This window comes from Sarcophilus harrisii, chromosome 2 (genome assembly GCF_902635505.1).
Source record: "Sarcophilus harrisii chromosome 2, mSarHar1.11, whole genome shotgun sequence".
NCBI lineage: Eukaryota > Metazoa > Chordata > Mammalia > Dasyuromorphia > Dasyuridae > Sarcophilus > Sarcophilus harrisii.
Genome location: NC_045427.1, coordinates 507,915,155 through 507,921,154, shown reverse-complemented (window position 1 = coordinate 507,921,154; position 6,000 = coordinate 507,915,155).

Genomic DNA, 6,000 nt, shown 5'->3' with positions numbered 1-6,000 from the left:
CAGATCTAACTTCCTATGGAAGTTAGAAAAATTATGTAATGTTAAAATATATAATTATTCATTTCTATAACCTGTTCCTATTGGATTATGTGACTAGCCTAAGAGTATTTAATTATTATAAAAGAAAATATTTATCTTTTCCCTAAAATGTCTATTCAAATGACAATTTTAACTTAATTAAAATTACTGAACTATCCAAATTTATTATCTTAAAAAATAAGTATAGTCTTCTCTCACTTCCTTTACTATCCCAAGATGCATCTGGCACTAAGGAGCAGCTGTTGTGTTTGTTCCTGAAACATAGCAGACACTAAATGCATACTGGTATATTGATTGATTAAAGGAACACTTTCCATTTTAACTCTAGCCCTCTTCTATATCCCAATATCCTAGTGTTCTTGTATTTTATTCTGCTCCTCAAAAGTTTCAACGTTTCCCCTCCTTTGAAGTGCCTCACACTTTGAAATTACCTGTCATTCATCCCCTTCCCTAGACTTTCATGGCAACAATTATTGTGAACCCAACAAAATTCAGTCTTAATAACTCTTTTCTTGGTGAGAAGTTTAACTTAGCTAAAGATTTTGTGGCTGATGCTAGGAAAAGTTCTGACAAGTACTACCACTCTGAGAAAGTATTAAATCTAAAGCCCACTGACAGAATGTCTGCTATCTATGACAAAATAGCATATGCATAAAGTCACAAAAGGTTGAATTGAAGTGAAGAAGTATTTTGACCATAGTAAACCAAAGAACGTATGAGAAACTGTCCTCCATAGTGTGTATCCCTTTTCTTATGTGTGGTATTAAAAGTGTCAGGAAAAGGTTGCTAAGATGACACAATTGTTAGAAGAACTACCCACGAGCATTGTTTTAACTGGTGATTTTAATAATGTAAACTTTTCTAATTGTAAGCAAGCTGCTAAGACAACTAGATTAGTTGAACTACATCCATGCTGACATTACGGTGTGATCAATGATGACTGATACCTCTCGTGTGAATCCTTGCTGAGCCCTTTTCTGGCCCACCTGGCATTCAGTTCTGACCTGTGGCTCCAAGAACCTATATTATACTTAGCAGCCACATCCTGGTAAACGCTCTCAGCTGATAGGCTGAAGCAAGTAACTGTTGGGCTTCAAACCCATAGGTGAGCTCAGGGGATGTGAAGATTCCCCCTAGTGGAAAGGGCAGATGAGAAGGATTTATTCCCAGAGTCATAAAGGTGGCTGAAGCGGATACTGGGAGCGCTGAGTCTGCTCAGGCATCACCGACATTGAGATGATCCCCTGTATCGCAGGCCACTGGCGGTCCCCGTGATTTTTGTCTTTCCCCTGGACTTCAGGGACTCCAGACCCGAGAGGGAGGCCGATGACTGAAACCTCACCTCCCCCATTCACGCATGAGTCAGGACATCAGCGTGCAAGGGCATTGGAGCGCTTCAAAAGGAAAGACAAAGAAAGGGCAACCGGGCCAAAGGAAGCCAGAAGGCAGAGTTGCCATTGCTAAATGGGGCAGCTCACAGGCTTTCCTGGAAGACGCATAAAAGCGGTGGCAGCGCTGATGTCACTGTCTGCCCAAAAACTACAAGAAAGTCCTCCCAAGGACTCAGCAAAAGCGACCCGTCTGTCGTAGAGGGTTAAGTAAAGAAATGGACGAAGAACATAACATTCCTTAAAACTTCTTAAATATAATATAATAAACATTGAAATATTGACATCAGTATGAAGATGGAAGAAAATAAAAATATCTTGGAAAATGTGGTTTGAGGATTGAAAACCATATGATCATGTCAACAGATTCAGAAAAATTATTTGGTAAAATATAATACTCATTTATGCAAAAAAGTAAAGCATAAGCATAGAAGAACCTTTAAAATATGATTTTATAATGTTGTGGTCATGTATACTTATTGTGTATCTAAGTTATATTTTAATATATTTAACATCTACTGGTCATCCTGCCATTTAGGGGAGGGGGTGGGGGGGGTGGGGTAAGAGGTGAAAAATTGGAACAAGAGGTTTGGCAATTGTTAATGCTGTAAAGTTACCCATGTATATATATCCTGTAAATTAAAGGCTATTAAATAAAAAAAAAAAAAAAAAAAGAAAGAAAAAAAAAATAAAATATGATTTTAAAATATATATCTAAAATCAACAACTAGCATTATATGTAATGAGGAAATACCAGAAGCTTTCCCAGTAAATATAAGAATAAAGTAAGGATGCTATCCCCCTCTCATTCCTTATTATTTGACGTAGTTCCAGAAGTACTAATAGCAGTAAGAAGAAAAGACAGAATAACTCCTACTTGCTAATGACTTCATATTTTTCTTAGAAAATCCTAAACAATGAGCAAAAAAAAACTAATTGAAACAATAGCTTCAGCAGGATAAAAATAGTGTATTAAAAATAAAATAATATTAATCCCATAGAGTAATTGTAGAAAGAGATACCCCACATTTAGAATAAGTACAAATATATACATATATATATATATATATATATATATATATATATATATAAACTTTCTGAGATTCAATTTTGAGCAGACTTAAAACTTGCATGAGTAAAACTGCTCCTTTTCCCTTAAAGCAATTAAGAATGTCTTGACGAGAGTAAGTAGTGCTAAAGGGGAAATAACTTTTAGAACTCTATGTTGTAAAGCAATAATTATCAAAACTTTGATACTGGTTAAAAGAAGAAAAATAGAAGAATATGGCGACTATAAGAAAAAAATCAAAATTATTGAATTTTATTTAGTAATACTGTGTCTGGTAAACTAAACTGTATAACTTACTTGAGGAAGGACTCATTATTTGAAATGAATGCTCTGGAAAGTGTTTTGTCAGAGATCATGTTTAGAACAACTCTACATTTATCTGTATGCTCACTGTGATAAGTGCTGAAATTACAAAGATAAAAAAAATCAATCTACCATTTCTTCATTTTCAATTGGGAATTAAGTCAAGCCTGTTTTGGTCTAGTTTGTGGCTTTCTTGAAGCCACTAGCACATGGCATATAAAATATATGTCCTCCCAAAGAAAGCCTGGGTGAATTTGTGCTGCCTCAGGTTATAGAAAGGGAGCATCCTAAGGGCTAGACACTTCCCTTCTAGTACAGCTTGTGGTCATGAGCTTCCTTCTTGCCCAAAGAAATTTTCCCATACTGTTGCAGGGAGAAACTATCTCTTTAACCCCAGAGTTCTAAGGTGGTGAAGGGCTTGAATTACCTCCTGAAGATATCATTCCTCTTAGAGACCCCTCACATTTGTCATCCAGTAAGACTCAGGTTCTTAAATAGATCTCTGCTTTTCCATAGTATTGCCCCAAATGGGGAATGAATCGAATTATGGCAAAGCCATGTGTTGTCTTAACCCCATCTTGACTAGGCACCATAACAAATTCTGAAGTAGAGAAAAGCTGCCTTTGAGTAATTTCTTTTATCTATTATGTATAATTTCCATGCAGCATAATAATGATTAAATGTTGGAATCTTTACAAACTGTTAAGCCATTAGAGTTGATAGAGACGATAATTATCTAATTTGGCATGGTTCAATATGATTGATTTGATCTTAGAAGGAGATATTTTGGGCCCGAACTTGAAACAAGGTTCTAAGTACAACTGATAGAAACAATGCTTGTGTTCACACCTTTAGAGAGCTCATAAGTATCTAAGTACTCAATGGAGTTCACACGTTTGGGAGATTTCAGGACTTAGTATGGCTTTGTATGAGATATCTGAATTCACACCTCCCTTAGGGCCAGAGAGCACTCTGGGAAATAACCCAGAATCCCTCTCTCTCCAGAAGGAGGAGTTAACCTTTGGGAGATCATATATATATACAGGAAGCTTTTAGAGTTTGAGAGAGCTTCTTTTAGGAACACTGACTGGGGTCAGAGAGGAGCACTCTGGGAGGAAGCCCACAAGCCCTATCTTCGAGGCAAGAGATTCATTGCATCTTCCAACTTGGTCCTGGCTGGAGTCGGAAGGACAAACCTTTGGATTTGAAGACATTCAGGTGGAGCTCTTGGACCCAAGGGAGAGATAGGCCTCTGAGCTAACCAGGCTATATTGAAGGACACAATAAAAGATCTGAACTTTTATCACCTGGCTGTGTTTTAGAAAAGAAACACCAACATTTTGGCGCCCTGAACGTGGGGCTGACAGGCCCTTCAGTGGCTTTCAGTGGAAAAAGCTCCGATCCTGATTTCAGTAGAAAAACCTCTGATCCTGATTTCAGTGGAAAAGCCTGTGACCCTGATTGAGTGGAAAAATCTCCTCAACCCAGAAATTAGAGTGAGTACAACAAAGAAATTTTGTTAAAAGAATTAAAGTAGAATTTCAGCTAAGATGAGATAGATGTTTAGAAAACAGCCTTCTGTTTCTGTACAAGGAAAATGTTTAGAGAGCATTGTCCAAGTTATGAAAAGCCAAGGTTTGATTATCTATGGAGCAGATCACTGAACTTTTACAAACTGTTAAGAACATATGTCCTTGTTTCTCTCTGGAGAAAGAATTGGATCTAGATGAATGGAACTTAGTAGGAGAGGATCTTTGTCAATTCTGTAATAAAAATGGCCCTAACTCAATTTCTAAAGACATATTTAATACATATAATTTAATACAACTGGCTATAAGAAGTTATTTAAGTGTTAAAATGAAAAAGAAGAAAGTGCCAACTAAACTAGGAGATAAGCAGGAAAATTCAGATAAGAATGATGTTAAGTACAATTCTGAGTGTGATACTTCACAGCAGGAGGAATTAGATCATTGCTCATCTCATGACCCTCCCCCCTCATGGGTGGAGGAAGAAGAGGAAGAGAGAGAGGCAGAAACACAGTCAGCTTCTCCTGTGAAACAGAATATGACAAGATTAGAAGAAGCATTAATTAAGGCAAAAAATGAAGGAGAAGATATTTCTGATTTTATACATGCATATCCTGTGATTGAAAAGCTTGACCCTTCAGGTCAAAAAGAGAGAAGATACACTCCTTTTAATTTGGAAAAAATTAAAGATTTAAAAAGGGTTGCACTCTTTATGGGGTTACAATCATCTTATGTGAAGATGTTGCTAGATAATTTGTCTTATGATATCTCAACTCCAAATGATTGGAAATCCATAGCGAGAGCATGCTTAGAACTGGGACAAAATTTGTTGTGGGTTTCGGAGTTTCATGAATTATATAGGATTCAAGCCCAATGCAATAGGCAAACAGGAGCTATTGGACAAATCACTTTTGACCAACTAGCTGGTGAAGGTCAGTATGCAGAGAATTCAGAACAGATTTATTATCCCATAACAGTATATGAGCAAATTTCTTTCTTTTTTTTTTTTTTTTAAATTTAATAGCCTTATATTTACAGGTTATATGCATGGATAACTTTACAGCATTAACAATTGCCAAACCTCTTGTTCCAATTTTTCACCTCTTACCCCCACCTCCTCCCCCAGATGGCAGGATGACCAGTAGATGTTAAATATATTAAAATATAAATTAGATACACAATAAGTATACATGACCAAACCATTATTTTGCTGTACAAAAGAATCAGACTCTGAAATATTGTACAATTAGCTTGTGAAGGAAATCAAAATGCAGGTGGGTAAAAATATAGGGATTGGGAATTCAATGTAATGGTTTTAGTCATCTCCCAGAGTTCTTTCTCTGGGCGTAGCTGGTTCAGTTCATTATTGCTCCACTGGAAATGATTTGGTTGATCTCATTGCTGAGGATGGCCAGGTCCATCAGAACTGGTCATCATATAGTATTGTTGTTGAAGTATATAATGATCTCCTGGTCCTGCTCATTTCACTCAGCATCAGTTCGTGTAAGTCTCTCCAGGCCTTTCTGAAATCATCCTGTTGGTCATTTCTTACAGAACAATAATATTCCATGATATTCATATACCACAATTTATTCAGCCATTCTCCAACTGATGGGCATCCATTCAGTTTCCAGTTTGTATGAGCAAATTTCAAAGGCTGCAATAAAAGCTTGGT